The sequence below is a fragment of the Pseudomyrmex gracilis genome, unplaced genomic scaffold (assembly GCF_002006095.1).
Source record: "Pseudomyrmex gracilis isolate BER0280 unplaced genomic scaffold, ASM200609v1 scaffold_27, whole genome shotgun sequence".
Lineage (NCBI taxonomy): Eukaryota > Metazoa > Arthropoda > Insecta > Hymenoptera > Formicidae > Pseudomyrmex > Pseudomyrmex gracilis.
Window position 1 is genome coordinate 713,452 of NW_018020611.1, and position 20,373 is coordinate 733,824.

General features: G+C 45.3%; 1 protein-coding gene across 3 annotated transcripts in view; it reads right to left on the reverse strand.

The window, feature by feature from the left end:
* LOC109852293 overlaps positions 1–20,373 on the reverse strand; it is a 201,522-nt gene that overhangs the window by 149,946 nt on the left and 31,203 nt on the right. The gene's annotated exons all lie outside the window — the stretch shown is intronic.

Below are 20,373 nucleotides of genomic sequence, written 5' to 3' on the forward strand. Positions count from 1 at the left end.
AGTTAACGGCGAGAATAGATCAAGCGCCGTCATGAACCGACACCTATACAAACCTTTGTCCATTACCTCGTCTAATCTCGGAGCCTTCAAGCGTTCCGTCAATCTTGTTGTTCCTCGTGCAGTTAATACGGGCGCGCGTCCTTGAAAAAAAACCTTTGCAACGCGCGTTGCATAACGCGAGGAAAAATCGCGCGAGAGAGTAGAACTCGAGGAACTATTTTAAAACACGACGAGCGGAAAAAATGCGATACGTCTTCTCTCATTCGCAAGATGTTTCTTCGCGCACATTTCCTTCGAATGAGATTCTTCCACGTTTCGCATTTTCAAACAAAGAAAAGCGATTATTGTTGGCCGTCATTGAGATTCCTGCAAAATCTAACTCTTCAAAAAGTTTTACTCCAAACGTGTAACAAACGATATTTCGCGTTCGGATCGAAGAATATCAACATCCGGAACGTGTCTTCTTCCCAGGAACTTCTACTTCCTTTTATTCTTATGGTGGAGGGAAGGATAGAGAAAGATGCGAGAGCGAGGATGGGATGAGCGAGGGCGCGACGCGTACGCGAGGAAGAAATATAAGGAAAGGGAAAAGGGAAGAGAGGATGTACTGAAGGAGAATACTCGCATCAACGTGTCCTCGAGGCATCAGGTCGCGTAGCCTTCGACGTGCTCGGAATGACGAGCACCGCTCCGCGATTCAAAGAGACTCAACGTGGAGAGCAACAACACACAGCGAGACGGAGGGAAAAAAGAGACTTTCTACAGACATGATGGAAGCCGCGGTTGCCTCCTCGCCGTAGGACAACGATGGGGATCGAGGGATCGAAGAAAATAACTAGTTCGTCGATCGCAATTAAACCCCACCGCGCGCTCTCGAGGAAGACCCTCGTCACTGCGCGCGCTACGATTTCGCCGAAAGGAACGTAAAATCCCATCGCGCATCATGTTGGCGGGTACTTTGTATCCGGGGATGAGATCGCTGTAATATCTCGTTGGGTTTGAGCGCCGTTTCATCTTTGATGCTCAAAGATGAAACGTACACGAGCGCGTGTATACCGTTGCGTCGGTATAAATAATTTAAAAAACATTTCCTTCTTTTTGTCAATTATTTCTAAACTCTCATCGGAAAACAAGAATGTATCTTCTCGTTTGAAAATTCAGAGACAATTGACAAGTTGTAGGCGAGCGTTGAAATGCGCATTGAACGCAAAGAAAGTTACACAGCGGCGGCAAACGCGGATATTGCACATTAAGCTTTTCCGGCAATTATCTTTTTTACAGTTTTAATAACACGAGAAGTATGTAAATTGCTTTATAAAAAAGTTTTGATTGCAAGAAAAAGAGAAACCCGAGTGATTTATCCCATTGTATGCACGCGCGCGCGCTACAATGAAAAATCTAGATATCTGAATACAACCGCGTTCCGTAATTATTTCTCGCATATCGGTGCTCGGTCTTACGGAAACGCGCGGCAAGAAGCGCTGACGCAATCCTCTCGATACTTCCTACCGATCGAGAATCGGGCAAGGAGTCATGCAATATGCATGGAGCAATCCTTCGTCTGGAGCCGAGACGCCGCGACGATCGGAGTAATGAACCGTAGAAATGCGGAGTCCGTTTTTGCGTCGATCGCGACGAGTCGCGCGCGCCAAGGAGGATCATTGCTCTTTTTTGCGTCGATCGCGGGATGCTGCACCGACCCCCACGTCATCACTTGTTTACAAATTGATTACGTCGGACAAAACGTCCGAACGTACCGCGCATGGTCGCGTCACGGGCGCCGACATGTCGGAACTGATTGTCTCGCAAAATGATCTTTGAAACAAAACTCTGACGTCGAAGAAAAATCCGACGCCGCGAGATGGTGTCTTAATGTTGCGAAACGCGCTCCATTAATTTCTTGTGACTCCACTTTACTCGCGGAATCGATATTAGATAGATTGACGTGATCGATCATCCGTGATGCGAGTAATAAATTAAAGCGCCGCAAGAGCCGCGACTCGATTTAATTAACCGCGATTCAGCGCGAAGTGACAACGACCGCGGCGAGATAAAATCCGACGACGAGTTCGAGAAACCGGCCGTTAAGGACTTGCCGGTGTAACATCACCAGCCTTCGTAGATTCGCTGTGTTTCTCCGCTGATTGGATGTAACACGCGTATTAACCGCGCGCGGGGATCCGAGAAATTGAACACGCAGAATTATTTATCTCGCCGTCGCGCCGATTCTCTTTCTCGCGTCGCGACTCAAACAGTTGATCGCCATATGGAACGACCTCGCTGCACTTTCACGTTCCTGAATTACGGGATTTCATGTAGGCGGTGACACTTTTCCGTCTGTCCGTTGCTCGGTCCGCGAAATACGCCGAGCGTTCCGCGAGCCCGTTCCTCAACCGCTTCAGCTTACAAACCCGTTTCCGCCGCTTTCGCGACGTAATGCCGTTTTATATCAAGACAGTAAAGCAACTGCGCACGGAAACGCATTTACATATAAAACTCTAAAGATTGGAATGAGAAATAAAACAAAAGTATACACGACTGTATGCCGAACAATACAAGCTCGGCGGGCGAATCTGAAAATTCAAAAAGTGTTACCGCGTGTGAGAATAATACTGTTGACAGATATATCTCTCTCGACTAAAGTCGTCCACGTCTCACGAGCTACTTTTCTCTTCAGAGAGCGATCTCCCGCTATGTACAAACTTCATCGACATCGCGCGCCGTTTATGAGAGCTGAAGTGGCATCGTTGGACAACACTTGGCGCTCTGAGAATCATCGCGCTCGCTTCCCCTCATTTTCTCGTCGATATTCATTCGCGGACCCCTGCGGCGGACGGTCTACGTACCACGGGCCGCTTTCTCCGAGAGATTCCTCTATCGCATCTTTATTGGCCGATCGGGACCAAGTGCCCCGCGCCAGGTGACATTAAACACGACGAGCCGGAGATCGCGCCTTGGCTCTCTCGCGCGGACTTCACAGTCTTCGTGACAATCGATAACAAGCGTCGCTCTCATTGTGCCATTAAAGACCGGAGTTCAAAGTTTAGATCATGGCCATTCCTCACTTCGCATCTGTTCTTGTACCGTTTCCGTTCTGTGAAAGATATACGTAAAAGCGTGTATCTTTTTACGAACAATTAAAGTCGTGAAAGTATCGGAAACTTGTACTTAAGAATTTTTTCAATCCTTTATTTATAAATAATGTTGTTTATTTATATTCTATAAAATAATTCTGATCTATTTCAATTTTCATTGATTTGTTTTTTTCACATTTTTATTTAAAACTTTAATATGTGTATATCGCGCTTTGAGTGTGTGTGTGTGTATGTGTGTGTAATGCCTTGAAAAGACTTTCTGTCTTAGAGAGAGAGAGAATATCTAATAAAGTTTATTCTACTTTATTCGATCGTGCTTGTTGATCTTATCCGGAACGCTAGAACTTCATGACAAGCCGCTAACACAAGTAACTGCGCTTTAATGACTGTTTCTCTTCTCGTGGACGTAAAATTATACCATCTTGATAATGGCTGATCAATAAGGAAGCGGCTAAGTACGTCGGAAAGGTTTATGAAAATTATACGAGAGATATTTTCTCCGAGTATCGAGACGCGTTATTCCCTTCACGTGAGGATTATTGCAACCGCACACGCGGTTTTGCGCCGCGTGACGAAAATTGTCTGAAATTGATTTGGTTAATTATATACGCTCAAGTACGTACAATAATTAGTTTCCACGACTATTACATTTCCCATTCTGCCACATTTTCGTTCGTTACTTTAATGAACACGCACACGGTTATCGAAATGTCAATCTTTGTTTGGAGACAAAAGTTTCTTGTCTGTGAAATTTCAATTTTAAATTTATTTATCACGATTATTATAACGTGCCCGAAATAGACCGTTAGACATATTATATTGGAAATATGCGCAATTATTAAATATACGACGAGTACCGTAAATGGGTTAAACTCAAATATTAAAAAGCCCCTGACGATACTTTAATTAGCTGCTAATTAACGCGCGCACCAGATACTCGGAAATCATTTCCTTTTTCCTCTCCAAATTATATTCGCTTATTATAAAAATACCAAACACACAAACGCGTATCTCTCATCTCGCAGTAATTTAGCGGTTTTAAACAGCTGCGGAATCGCATCGCGCTCTGGCATCGTGATTTTAATTGTAAGTCCGCGCGTCCCATTATAACTTCGTCGCGCGTGAAATAAAACATGTGCGAATCATTTCGGGAAAGGGGTCTATTGTTTATACGTCCTCTCGCAAGCCAATTTACCAAACAGCAATCTTCTCTGCCGCCTATTTACTGGTCAATCAACCGCAGGTGTTACGGTGACGCTAAGTGCAACAAGCTAAACCGCAACAAGCTTTCTCACAATCACCCGAGGCATACGTATGATCACGCTAAGTGAGATTCAATGGTTCTTTTGACTGACAGCCCATTGATCCGCACGAATATGCACGTGCTGTTATTTTGTCCCATCAAGCGCGGACGATACAGCGGTAAACTGTATCGTTATATACCGTGGCCATTTAAATTAAATCTTTATGAAGGTAGACTTTAATTAGCCGTTTCGTGCAGTCACGAAACCGCACCGGTTTCACGGTGAAGTCTCTCTTTCGTGTTGTGAACTTCTTCGTCGTTGAAGGTACAACTTATTATCGTTTTATACTTTTTTTTTGTTAACGAAATTATATAAGAGAGAAGAGATCGATCCGATTTCGGTCCGAAAAAGGAATTATATCGAGTCGCCCCGATAAATCTTCCGCCTACTTCTATACACACACACACACACATCCCGATTTCGATCACGCCCACACGCCGGGATCGTCCCAGGGACGATTCCTCACCTTCTTCCCTCTTTTCTCGCGGCGGTGGCGGCGGAGAAAAGGGTCAAAGGACGAAAGGCACTCAGGCCAGCGTGGGATCCCGGGTGAGATAAACACAGCCTCCGAGAGGAGAACTGCTGCGCGGCGCGCTCCCGGTGGGTCCTCGCGGGCCGGTTTTCTAATGCCAGTCTTTCCGAGAAACCGTGGAACGACGCTTCGCGGTCGTTCGAATATATGAATGTCTTATGAGGGAAGGACACGCCGATGCGCCCGGGAGAGAGAGATCGCGGGCGCGATTCCCGGCGCGAGGCGGGAATGGAAGTTGAAAAACATCCACCGCCGTCGTATTTCGCTTCCACACGGTGGCGCATCGCACATAAAGGTTGCGAGAGAGGATCGCGGGCACACCCAATGCAATCTCGCTTCTCCTCGCAAGAAAGTTCCTGCTTACCTCCTCCCGCAAAAAGCCTCTTCCCGCGGCCGATGTTCGAGGTAATCGACGGACGGAGGAATAACGCGCGCGCGCGCGTTTCTCGATGGTCCCGATCTCGAATATCTCTTCTCCTCGGACTCTCCGTTATGGTATTACAGACCCGCGTATATGGTATTGCCCTTAGTATATCATTAAAGTATATTGCGCTATATTTGTAAATTATATTACATTAACATAGCGTACGTGTCTCTCTTTCTCTCTCTCTCTTTCTCTCACGAAAAGCAAAAAGTTTTTCGATCGCACGCGTGCACTTGCTTTCATGTATACTTCCCATTGTCCGGATCTAATTAGAGATTGAACGGCACGCCACACAAGAGAGAAAGACCAAACCCACGAGAGTCTCCTCTATAACGATCTACGAAAATATTCGCGACCGATCCTATCTTGATATCTTGTCCCCCGATACCGTTTTCTCGTGATTCTCACGGACCTGTCTTGAGAATATTTCTTTCTCTCTCTTTCTCTTTCTTTCTCTGTCTCACGCGTGAGCGAGAGTTCGTGTGGTGCTTCGAAATCGGTCAGGGAAACTGGTGCAACGGAGTCATGAAACGTTGACATAGCACGGACGACGACGACGACGACCGGCAACGATAACAACGACGGTCGACGAGGAAGCAAAGGAAGAGAGAACCACACGATGCAACTGCAGCCGCTGCAATGTCGGCGTGACGATCCCATAATGTGTGTGTTCCACGGTCTTCTGACTCTTACGTATATACGTGCACACGGAATGGTCACGTAACTAGTTGCGAGTCAATATCTCAATAACCAGTTATATCTCAAATGAGAGAGAGATAAACATTTCTGATATTTAGAAATATATAATAGTCGTTAGATCCACAGAAATATGTGTGTTAGGTTCTTAGAAAAACAACACTCGAGTGTATTTCATAATATTTTGATAAGATAACGTGACGGATATTATTTGCAATAATAAATCATTTGTCGGTGTAACAAATGTGCGTTAGGTGCTTTATATCTGAAAAAACTTCGATATAATATATAAAACTTTTGATAATGATATATAAAATTTATATCTTTAATTAACGAGAGTAAATATAATAATCGTATGTGTGCATAAGTAGAATTAGGCAAATAAGATTATTCTTTTTTGTTTTTCTACAAATTTACGTTAGAGATAAGTCACGATATTTGCGCACGCGGTTTATTTTTCCAAATTTTCAAGCAAATCAAATCAATAATGAAATATTACAGCACAGTTCCGCGGATACATCTCTCAACCATTAATCACCGTAGATCGAAGCTAATCATATATCATTAAATGGGATGAGAGAGACCTGCCTCTTTAAAGACTATTCATTCTAGTTGCGATTGTATGGATATTATTCGCCCCGGTACCCTAGCTTGGAAAGTGTATTGGCTGCATTGTTGCGAGTGTTTTAAACCCGATGATATTTAAGCGCCTCATTACGCGATTTTATGATGCCGCAGCTACTGCCAATCAACTTATAATCATTTAGATGTAAAATACATACGTGATTTCTATTTGTTATTTTAAATCTGACAGTCTCATTGTGCGATTTGTTATCGAATGATTGAACAAAAATAAAACTAATGTTAAAAAAAAAGTACCGATAAAATTCTTATTTCTAAATGAGAGGAAATGAACAACGATAATGCATCGTACGTAAAACCTGAAAATAAATATGTGATCACGTAGAGAGGCAAAGGCGGAAACGTACGTTTAAGTGAGTTTTCAATCCCACGGTAACCCGAGGAATCCCGACTGAGAGATCGATTCCTCGGAGAAATCGGAGAGACACGGGCGACGACATTACCGTCGCAATTTTGAAAATCGGCATCGCCGCTACGCGCGCACGTGGCTACGTGACCAATCTGAATCCAGAGATTCATTATCGACCTTTTGTGAAGTGACACCGCGTCGTCGATATCCGCCGTTATCCGTCGGATCGTGACAAGAAGCCTGACGCGACGGCACGCAAATGTGAAAAGCACCCACGATGTGAACGTGTTTGAGATTGCGCTCGCGATCGTAGAAACGCATCGAACAAGTTCGAAACTGCTTCGCCACGCGGAGAGCATCACCGGACACGCCCACGCCGGTGTCGATCGCCTTGCGCTTGCACCAAGGAAATAGCGCAAGGAAATGACAAGCGCGCGATATTCGAAATTATGTGTGTCCATTTCTCCCGCTCGTGCGAGGCAAAAATGCAGCGACGGGAGAAAAATGTTCGGAAAGCGATTAATGTTCCCATGCACATAATGCGCGTTAGGAATTATTACACTTTCTATTGAACCTTCAGCTTCCATCTTTGAAAATTACATATCTCGTATGTGTATCGTTGTTAAAAAAAGAAGAACGTTCTCGACGAACATTTAGAAATCTATAAAATAATGTTACGCGCGCAATGTTATCAGCCTGTTAAAGACGCGTATGTGTTTCTATAAATCTTTAGAGGCGGTTAATCTACACGTTGCTATCGTATTCATGAATCACGCGCGCGGCCTTTCTTCCACAGTCGTCGTATTTTCAACTTTATTCAACTCCACGAGGTTATCGGGTTATCGCCTGAGCCACGATTCATACAATTACAATATTCTGCCGCTAATACGTTGCAAAGCATATTACTTAAAACCATATCGCGCTCTCCATAAATTTCGTTTCACCAGAGATCGTTTTCCAAAGTTCCCAGTATTACTGTCTGCTAACTATTATTGACGACGATACACGTCGGTCGAAAGTTACGTTCACGTAGAACCGTTCGCAGCCGACGACCACGGGACCGGGAACCACATCAGGCTGCCCGATTCCCGTTTCCGCATCAGCCATTTCCATCGCGGCGACGCGGCACGCCATGTATACCCGCGTCCCTTCACAGACCTGCACGCAAGAACTGGTCCGCGTTTTACAACGGTACGTGATTTACGTGATTCGACGAAACGATAACCTGGCTACCTGCGCGGCAACGAATCTCTCGAGGATGCTGTGTCGCCGCGAAAACACAGCATCTGGCGAGATCAGAAAGCGCATTTTGCGAAAAGCGCCTGGGGACGCGGCGAAACAAGGTCTGCGATTTTTCCGAATTCCGGCGCATCGATTATCGACCGATCGGCGACGATCGACCGTATCCCTCTGAGACCGCGAACTATCACTTTCCAGTTGGTCGCGCGTGACGAAGCAGCAACAGAAGCACACATCCGATGGCGCGTAACATCCGCCGAGCGAAGACACATAGCGCGCTCGCGGGTCTGCCACCGTTGCTCGCTGTAGAATATGCAAAACCGTTCGTTACGCGATCGCATAAAAATCCGTCTAATGCTGCGCGCGCTCTCGGCCGTGCACTCGGCGTGTCCGCCGCTAGTTGTCGGTAATTACGCGTTGCAAAACAGAGACACGACATCGCCGACCCTGCGACCTCTTCGAAGGGTCTCTCTCTGTCGGAAGGGTTACCGAAGGTTGGTTACGTCTTCCGTTCGATTTAGAGATTTTATACGATAAGCATCTCTCTCTCTCTCTTTCTCTCCCTCTAAATTTATTGATATTGAAACAATGGAGATTATAGATTTGTTTTTATTTTAAAAAAGAATCTTTACTTTTGTTCGTCACGAATTGATCGCCTTACTACTACATGTTCACTCCGCGAGGCAAATCTCTGGCGAAACTTAAAACGTTTATACATAACAAACGTATATAAAAAAAATTATGTCAAGATTAGTATAATATCAACACGACACGCGATCGGCACGAAGAATTCGTTCTCATTTCGACTCGCGCGTCACGTACGTACACCAACCAAGAAGGGATCCTCGCTTCCGTTCGTCTGAGGCACCGGTTTATACATCCACACGATCCGTATCCGTATGAATTCAGTTATGCGAGCGGCCGATACATATTCATGGCGGAATTCATTTGCTGGGAACCGCGAGGAGGACAGCGTCTCATCATGCCGCACGCCACGCCGGTCCACACTCCTATTCTTCCTCGCGCTGTTTGTCTTCGGGGACTCATGCCACGCTCTATTCATTACCGTTTCACATCGGATCAGCATATATAGGTACACCGCAGCGTAGTGCAATCAATGTAGAAAAAGAAAAAAAAAATATATATATATATATGTATACACCGAAGTAAGTAACGCAGTATTTAGCAATCGATTTTAAGGAGGACGCGAGATAGCGACGAACCGCCCAGTCGAGCGTGGAATAAAACATGAGGGAAGAATGTTCATTCGTACATTACGCGAGCGACCGCCTCCTCGTGGTCTAACCCGTGTTTCGAAATGTTTCCGTGAGCGCGTATATTTTCAAGCTCGGGCAGATTCGGTTTATCGCTATCATAAAGCGCGCTCAGTTTACCGCATCGGACCGGACGACTACAGAACGATGTGGCGAGTCTAACGTTCAGGGCACGGAAATACGTGAGGCTATGTAGTATTCTTCTTGCGAGTGAATGTGGCAATATAAACAACTGGGTATATTACTACGTCTAGTTTTACACTGATTCGCCGTAATAGGAGAAAGAAGAGAAATGCGGAGTTGAGACTCTTCTTTGTATTCCTCTTGGCGAGAAGGCTTGTTCTTCCGTGTGTAGTCCTACGATTTTTGAGAATTTGAGAACTCGATTACAAAGGCACGACAGTGTCGCCATAAATTACATAACGCGTACGATCTGTTATCTTATTAATTTTATTCGCGAGCGATTGTACGGAGTCGCGACGGAGAACACGTCGTAATTGTCGTCATGCAGCACCGCGAGAACGTAGATGGACTACCTGCTTCTACCGGTTTGGTATCGGCGCCAACGCTCTGAAAGGCGCTGTCCGCTTGTCGCATACCAATCTCCTCGCCCGTGATTGTTTTGCGGCGCGCGCACAAGTCCGCAAGAAGAAGTCGATGGATAATACATAAAACGATTCGCGATTACACGATTCCGCGAACACGCTTGGCGTGTCCGCGAACTTCGCGTCGGCACAAGAAGGGGGAGAACGAAAAAAGCTCTTGATGCAATATTGCATTGCCTTGCTTTTGTGTGTCCACTTGATCGCCGCTCCGCGCTGCGCTAAATCGTTTCCTTGTACGAACGCGCGGCCGACAAGCGCGGCCGACACTTCACGACAAATTGCGCGGGTCTCAAATCGCGCTAGCACGTCGGTAGCACAAGTGCGCGTACACGTGTTTCTATCTGGTCCCCCGGTCGGTCGCTGACACGCACGACGTATTTACGTCGCGTGCTCGCACGCTCGACGGATGCGTGCGCACGAGAAAGAGAGAGCTCGCGTGTTCTCATCTTATCTCGCCCGCGAGTTATCCCCAATATGACTTTAGATCTGATTTTCTTCTTTTTCTCCCCGGGTTTTTTTTATTTCCAAAGTTACGGAACGTACAAGTAGTGGCTTTCTCTTTCTTGTTTCTTTTTTCATTTTTCTCTTATCTCTTGTTACCTTTTTTTCAAATGTCACTGACCAGCTTCCTTCAATATGTTGCCTGTTCTGCATGTTAATCGCACAAACTATTTATAGCATCGGTCTTCGCGGAACATATTGAATATAATTGGGAAATGTGGCGCTCATGAGAAACGAGGAGCGTTTAGAATAAATTTTCGATAAGGCGCGCGCGCGCGTGACTTGAGAGAAGGCGTGTATTTTAATATGCGCATACCGAGAGACATTGGCCGTTACGCCGATGGCTTCTCCCAGATTTATTGGAAATCGATTATTGGAATTCGAGAGAAATCTCGGCGCCCCCGCTTTTCTATCGCCGCTTTATAGCGCGACGTTGACGTTGATTATGTAATAATTATGACCCGTTCCGTGTAGATAAATTTCCTATCTGCTGGATGCACGTGACAAGCGGAGCGATGAACATCGCGTAGCAAAGCCGGAACACTGAAAGCAAATGCGCTTGTGCTTGTGCTTTGCACGTACATCTTTCGCGGTTTTTTACGCATCAATTAGGAAGAGAAGTTAATTTTACGAAGCAACTACCAGAAAATCAAATACGCGCAAAATAAATATCTGATCCTGTCTCACACAAGACTGTTTTTAAATTGTTAAGTAATAATTTTACAATTTGTACAATAATTCCGAGATGATGCGTCATCTTTTTACTAAATACCCGTTGTCGTACATAACCAATTTCATTCAGATAAATGATGTCATTCACTATCGGCACAAAACTAATAAGCCGTCGTGCCGCAAGCGCGGGTTTCTCTCTCTCTTTCTTCCTGCCGACGCACCGGTCTGTTACACACATACACATACACTCAGCGCACTCGGCCTGAACAATGCATAACAAGCATTGTTTCCTCGCTCTGCCCACCAATGCATTGCTTTTATATTATCTCTTACTCCGATTATTCAGTCGCTTACACTTACGTATATATGTGCAGGGCGCGCAAAAAATTTCTATCGGATCAATGCAACCGCGCAGTCGTGAACACGAGAATAGATATAAGAATAGACATGACATATTAATAAGAGTAGTTTTGAGTAGTTAAAATCTAAGGTAAGGAATTTCGATGTCACCACCGACACTCACCGCCGTAACGGGATTCGCGCATCTGACAATTTGTCAGCTGCAAAAAGAAGCCCCCAAATCTTTTTTTTGCTCTACTCGATCGCGCATGGATGATCAGCTTGGGAGTGTACGGTGGTGAGCGGCACGTGAGAACAACTTGAACAGTGAGAACAAGTGACCTTGAAGAGTGAGAATCACTTTAGAAAAGTGAGAACTTGAGAAGCGAACGACTCGCCGCTGTTGCGTCTACAGAAAGGAAAGCATCTCTCGTTCTCGCTCTCGGAATTATCTGTCCCCTCGCGACCACGCGCGAATCGTTCCATTCAGACAAGCCCATTAACTGCCGCACGCTCGATAAACAATCTTGGTCTTGTCGGTGAACGCGCCACGCCGCGGTCTTTGCGCTCGCACGATAGTCGATCGGGCGACAAAGAGTCGAGAGCCGAGGCGACTATTGCGACATACTGGCGCAACAACACTCATCCATTGTCGCGACAAAAAGCGGTCGTTACGAGACCGGGCGAAACGTTCGTATCGCCATATCCTATCGTGGCGTTCTCGGAATCGTCACTTTGCTTCGTTGCTTTTCATATTACGGAGTTAGAGTTGTGATTTTTCCGCGCGTGTTATACACGCGTCGCTTCATCTCTCTCTCTCTCTCTCTCTATCTCTCCTTCTCGAAAATCTCGAACTAATAATATCGAATCGACTCTCCACCGCGCACAGTTGCGAGCCATGTCGAACATGTGCGCCTCGATTGTCCGCCTATTGTTCAGCATCCTCGTGCGCGTATGAATTACCGATCGCTGGCCCTCGAAAAGGCCAAACTGTGCGCCTCTCCTTTTCTTCCCCGAACGCCCACCCTCGAATTGTTTGCTTCATTCATGAGCCTTCGGTTATTATACGGCAACGTATGCGCGGCGCATGAATAGCAATTACGTCGTATACAGCAGGCCAATGGGAATTAGAATTAAGTAATGCAAGCATCCCGCATCGCACGAGAAGTATCTTCCCCCTCTAGCAATATTAAACTTTTTCCCGCCGCTCTTGAAATTTTAAAGCCCACACGTGCTTATTCCTCCGCCGCAATAGTTCCCTGTGGGGACGATCAGGTGTTTCTTCGCTGAAGATACATTTGGTTAGAAATATTAAAAAGACAAAAAACCCAATTTTTCGAGTCATCAATTAAACTCTTGTAATCACCCGCATTCACCTGCTTCCTTGCGTCGCGCGTTATCAAGGAAACGCGGCTCATTGCGGTTTAAACGACCGTAAAAAATGAACATGTGTGCGTGTCTGCAACGCGTACTTTGTTTTTTTTTTTTTTTTCATTTCCCGTTTCCTTTGCCGCACACGCGGCGTTTCCAGTCGAGTCTTGTTACCAATCGTGTGGACACAGGTGGCTGTTGGCCGATGCACTTTACGCCGCCGTGTAGACGCGTGTGTAAACTTCCAAGTTCAGCTCGAGAGCGCCCGTGCAAATGTTAAACTACTGTCGCCGAGAAGCGCGCTCGAAATCATACAGGAGAGATTCAACTCGCCAAGTACCGAGAACTCGAATGTGCTCGCTAAGAGGGACGACAATTACACGATAAATTTGGATTATTATATTTATATAACTGTGAATGTATTTAAAAACGTGGATAAGTCCCCAGAAGAACGATGTACTCCGAACGATTAGAAAACTTATAAGCAGAAATCCCTCTCCGGCAACGAAAGCCTTCACCAGACTTCGCGCGTTCACGATTTCCATCGATCACCTTCCTGATCGCGCGTCGATCGCGAGCTAATCTTCGATTAGCCAGAGGGCCTTTGCCCCTTTTTTGCCTGGCATTACGACGTGACACGCAAATGCCGAACAGCGTGTTATCGCATTCCTGAGAACGGCGGCCGGGCAAACGCCTCGATTCAGCTTGCGAAATCTGAAACTGCGCCGGGCGACTCCGGGTCGGTGAACCGCCGCGTGAAAGAAACGTGCATGTACGTATGTATATACGACTGCTGACCCGTCGTGCGACACGTGTAATATATTGTATTTGCGTATAACAAAAGAACACGAACGCCAAAACTGCATTCGGTGCGAATTTCCGAGGAAGAGAAGAATATTGATCAGACCAGAAAATAACTAAAAAACAAAATGCTGTTACTATGCGCAATCAATAAACTCGGTTAAACAAAGACGGGCTTTGTAGCGCGGCGCACCAAGCAGGAGATACCGCCGCGTATAGTCAGACAACAAGCGTTTCGCAAATGCGCGATGAGTCTACTACGATAGCCGTTTACAAATTGCGGCGGATCTTTGACGCGCGGTTCGGTCGCCGCCTCGAGGGAAAAGGAGAAGAGGAGCCACGTTGAATCGCGCTAGGTGAGATAAAGTTCAATCTTGTTTCTTTTTTTTTTTTTTTTATTACTATGTTCAAGAGCAGCGTTTGATATCGGAACAACGGTTAATTCCGTTTCGCGGATCAGCGATCACCACTTTGCTCTCTCGCGGGACGCATCTATACAAATTACACGTATGTGTGTGGTTTTCCTCATTTTAAAACAATTTTGCGGGAAAAAAATGAACATTCGACGTGTCAGTAGCAATCGTGAAAACCACACGACGCGTAGTTTTAAACATATGTATCGGTTTCTTTCCGCACAAAGAAAACGGAACGCTGCGCTGTGAATTTGATAACCGATTACCACGATCTAACCGTGTGCGCCAACATTTCCCACGAAGAGCAGGTCGACGACTCGTCGGCGCGCGATACGCGCACAAACCCGGCGCATTTCGCATTTTCACACAATGTCCCTTATGAGAAATGGTTAGTTCTCGCCCGCGACGAAGAACCGTAGAAATGTTTTTTTTTTCTGGGAAAGGAATGTTGTCAAAAATATAACATCGCGTAAAATAATACGCACGTAACGGAGAGGACATTGAAAAATAGTGGACTCTTTATTTTTTATGGGGAAACACGGGGGGGGGGGATGAACGAATATCTCGAAGGTACGTTTTTGTCAGTCGTTATACCGTTTCGCGGAGCAAGTCGCGATAAATCGCGAGGCTCACATTCTTGTTTTCGTCGTTCTTTTACCGATTCGAGATATCCAGTTGCAGGACGCGATTATCGCGAATGAGCGCGTTATGGCCGTAATGAGAGATTAGCCAAACCGGAAGCGGAGCCGCCATCGCGAGAGGCGAACAATAGCGTGGAACGTGCTCGGCGGTCGGCGTATCGAAGCGGGAGGCACACACATAGGGGGCGAACATAGCTAGCACGGTGGTCCGATCAGCATAAGATCGGCTACCGCTCCCTCACAATGAGAGCGAACCCCAGAGTCGCGCTTAACGACGTCATACGGGTCGCGAGAAAAATCGCGGTGAACCCCCCGGTGAAAGGAAATAAACGGAGCAACTGCAACCGTTCCCTTTCAATTACTTCCACTTGACTTCCACGTTATCGTTACCCGGGCTAACAGGTATTATTTAACGTCCTCTCACGCGCAACGTTTGCGTCCCGCTTCTCCTCGTCGTTTGACCAATGTGATACTCACGCGAAACGTCGCGACGTGTGTTTTCTCGATCCTCTCTCGTTCTCCGCGCGTTTCCGGCACAAAACCTCGCGCCGACGAGAGCCCAGCCTCGTAAATATATCGATAATTGGATCGATAATTGGACCCGTTCGCGATCCGTCTGGTTCGCCGCGCGGCTACTTCCGAACGAACGGCTCTCGATTACAGCAATCGAGGAAACTCCCGGTCTCCGCGGGATAATAGAGAAGAAACGCGGCGAGCTTTCGAACGATCGGCATGCGAAGAGAAAGGGAAGAGAAGACCGGAAACGAGAGAAAGCAGGTGCGAGCGCGCATTGATTTTCTTCGGGACGGCCCGCATCCTACGTGTATTCGCCTCTCGTCCTCGCTCGTCGCTCATACAAAAAGATTATACGCTCGCGCGCGAAGGACACGCGCGGAATATACGTGTAAACGCGCGATATAACCTACTCGGTGCGCGCCGAGCCACACGTGGCTATAAATCACGGAACAATCGTTCCAGACGATCGTTGCGAACTCGTTACGAGTTCGCCCCAGTGGCCGGCCGGCGACGACGTACTGCGGGGAACGTCGCGAGGCCGGTCTTCTCGACCCGATACACTTCGCGAAATGTCAGAGAGCCGTAGAGCTCGGTGGGCGTAAATACGGTATAACAGGATGCCCCTCGCAACAGAGAAATACTTTCGCTTTCAAAACGCGCACTCCCGGCTCGAAATCGTCGACTCTCAAACTTGAGACAAAAGTTCGCGTTTGTCCGAGTAACTATATTCATCGGAGAGATGTTTGAAAGAAGTTATCGCGTGGCGTAGATTTTTACTTGATTTAAATAATTTTTTTCTATTTATGTGAATTATTTTAATCTTATTTTTTGTACTTCTATTTTCTCGAAATTATACAAAAGGAAACTTCTGACAGTTCATTTGCAACCGAGCCTTCAAGTAGAATAATCGGACTATTGCAAAATCTTTCCCTCTCATATCAATTTTATACTGTTATTATTGCAGATAAAGAGATGATAATCTTCGAGAATAACAAATGAGACGTTTCTTACTTCTCACCTACGCGAAGCTTCTCTCTCTCATTTCATCCATGAAGATAACCGTGTGAGCGTCCGAAAATAAGTATTAATGATCATCTCAAAATGTTACAACAACAAACGGCTATAGCACTAGCTATTCGCTAGTGAATGGCCCGCGTATGATTGGTTTGACACGAGACGTGTCGTACACTTTTGCAGTACGTGTCACGTGGCATAACTCGCGAGCGAATCATCGCTGCTCGCATGCATTAGTGCCATCGATCCGAGAGTGTTGTTGCATAAATGTCCATTGCGGCATCTTTCGGAGCTGTCGACACGAATACATTCAGCCACAATTCAAGATGCATTCGCAACTCGTGCATGTCTTGCTTCGCAGTCCTACATAACAAAAAATTGATATTTCTTCTTTGTACTATGATATTCCTTGTCACTATGACATAAAATATATATTGAGGAAATTGTTTGCTCGGCAGATTTGGAGAGCTCGTTGAAATCGTGTTTCAGATTACAAGAGACCATATGGCAAATTAAGATAGCAAGTGATTAACAAGAGCAAAAGTCCTTCTTCAAGCAAACAAACACATTGTCTTTCTCTTATCTTATTTTCTCTGTCACAAGAGATTAATGTCAAAAAAAAAACACTTATTGCTTACAATTTCAAATGTCGATTTAAATAAATAATCTCATGATGTGATAAATATGATTTCACAATATGTTATCGCATATGTTATCGTCAGTAAAAATATATCGTATAAAATTACTATATTAAGATAACGCGCAACGAGGTATACTCGCGCGATCTGCGCGTCTTGTGGAAAATATTATCCTAGAGTATATCTTGAAATTTAGGTCTTAAAAAAATTCTGACTTCTACCGTATCATCGTTAATCAGTGTTCTACCGACCGTAAACCCCGTGATTTCAAGTATGAATAATTGAAGCATATCACCGTGCGTGGAATGCGGGCGGTCTTTCGCAGCGCGGCGGTCTTTCGAAATCGGCGGTTCGCCAGTGCATCGCCCACGCGTCGACCGATTATTACGCGCCATTAATGCGCCCGCTCGCTCTCTTCGAGATCTCCTCCCGGATACCACTCCGCTTCATTCTCCTCCGGAGTTCCTCGCTCGCCGAAAGTAATACCGTTTCAGTAGCAACTCGCCACTTGTCAGATATCCGTGGGCAGATCGGAATGCGTGTACGTACACACGGTACAACAACCGTGTTCGGCGCGAAAGATTCGCGATTCGACAGCTGCGCGCTGTCACGCCACTTGCGTGCGTGTTGCGCATTCCGCGCGCACGCGAGCACACGCCTAATGCCACATACCGTAACGTATGCATTTTCGCCCGAACGACGGTCGGCTCCCGTTCATTACGCGCGATCCGGTGACTCGTCGACAAAAATTCGTAGGAACGATCGGCCCGCGATCGAAAGCTGTTGGGAGCGAGATATGCGCGCCGAGAGCGAGCGCCTACCGTATTTGACGCGAAGAGCGCCGTAAAATGCCGTCGAGCGCGCCCGCAGACACATCGTTATCGCCACGTGCGCCGCGTTGCGCCGGGCGCAATCGCGCGCGATCGACCAGTCACGCGGCTCAGATAATCGTCGCGAGTTATGCACAAAAAGATAATGGCCTGCGCGCACGGCATTTCACGGCGTGCACACACGCTACCACTTACCAAAAATTATTTCGAAAGCGTATATTTAAGCGAATTTCTAGATGCGAACTCTCAAGATTGCGCAGTTGATGTTTTTCCCCTCCTAGACATCTATTGCGCGTCTATTCGGTTTTATTTCTCTAAGGGGAGTAAAGTCAATCAAGAGCTTTTGCTCAATTATCTCCGATCTCAGCCGCAATTCTAATGCGCGATCGGCGCGGCTGAGGGACACTTACTTTCCCGAGGCAATTTTCTTGCTGGAATATACCAAATGGATCTCCAGAGAACACTTCCCTGTCTCCCAGCGACAAACGAGAAAGCTTTCGCTTGATTAAGCTTCAGTCGCGCGCTGATTCTGAAATATTTCTTACTGATTGTTAACGAGACTGAGCGCGTTTAAAAATAAATCGCACACAGAGAGAAGCAGATATCGTATATGTATTGCACGCTCTATTATTAATACACAAAAATCGTTTCCAGGAGAAAAAATAAAAAGCGACAATCAAGTGTGCAAAAACCCTTGCTTTTAACGTCGAGCGTATAAAAAAAATGTGTCCTTATTATTGCACGGTCGTGAAAGGAGCCAAATGCACTTTCGCGTCTTAGCTGTTAAATCACTTTTTTTGCGAGACGAGTGCGCTTGCAGAATGCCCTCGAAACGACTTTAACTTCGTCAGTAATTATAGTCATCGAGAGCGACGTGGTTTCGCTAAACTTCTCGAGCGCGAACGAATCGCTTCTTCCGCCGACGATGGTTTTCGACGCTCGGTTTTTCGTCGGCGCGGTCGATTTTACGACTCCCGAACTCGGCGGCCGAGAAACGGTTTCCGCGAGTCCCTCAACGACGAAAGGAGAGAGAAGCAGGGATCGATTTTTAGTGGACGCGCCTCGAATGCGCCGAATCGACGCGCGTGCATCTTAAGCAACGATCCGGAGCGAGAAAGGGGAGAGGCTGGCAAGCGGAAAAAAACGATTTTGGGGCCATTACATCACCTCTTTCGGAGCATTGACGCATGCTCGTCTTGCTGCGAAGAACACGGTACCTCGGATTAGCATAACAAATGTGTACTGAAACCGCACAATAAGTACCTTCACCGGAGTGTAGCGGCTAATATTCCTCGTGCGATATAACTCTCGACGCAAAATACGAGAAAGAAATGCATTAACGAGAAAAATATTTTATGTATCGCGCGTTTCTCACACGGAAAAACTATTATAACCATTATATACATGCGCGTTTGTTTCGCCAAAAAAACGCGCAATTAAAAAATTCTAACTCACACACCTGCAAAAGACGCTTGCTTTTATAACAACGTTATTTCCATTTGGCGAAACACATGTTCGCAAGTTTACGCCCGGCAGCGATAACGAAAGCGGAACTAAAAGCGGCTAAAATCGACGCTAAGATCGACGAGGCGTGAGATCGAACATTGAGTCCATTCGATCGAAGATCACGACTAAGGAATCAGTCGAAACTATATCCCCATGCGACGTAACGTGATGTTTTCTCACGATTAAATTATCGCTTGATGTACACGCGTTCTAGAAGCAAAATCGAGCATTGATCGATCGTCTTTTTCTCTCAATGCCGAAATAATTTGATTCGAAACAAACAATTGCATTCACTTTTTTTTTACAATTTAAAGAAATATAAAAGATCTATATATACTTTTGTTTAGAAATATCTACGCATTTTCACAGACAATAGTTTCTTTATCTTTTACGTCAATTTTAATTGAAGCAACTTCATTTTTTTTCTGTGTAGACTTCGTCTATTTTCTAAGCACTTCTACTTTTGCAGTGTTTATATGTAGTTTTTATGCAATACTAATAGGAAAGTGTTTTTCTAGAATATGAGTCACTGGAAATTTTTATCACTTATTTGCGATTAACAGGTACTAAGTAATTGCATTTGATAAAACACCTGTGTCTTATCGATAGACTTCGACAGATGATATAAAAAATCAATTCTTTTGATCCTGATTAAAATAAAAGATAAAAAATAACATTATATATGCATATAAATTTGCAGATCTGCCGGTAGAATAAAAATAGAAAAACAAAAATATTAAAAATATAAAAAATAAAAGAAATATTTATAAATGTAAAATATTCAAAAGATTTGTTTACATATTTTACAAGTACAAACATTGAAATATAAATTTAAGTTTTAATATAATATGTTTTTAATATAAAAAAATGTTTTTAATATAAAATTATTTATTTAAAATTTAGTTATCGAAATATCATGATTCATCAAACGTTATTATTTGTGCAATAAGTATTTTATATATGCAATTATA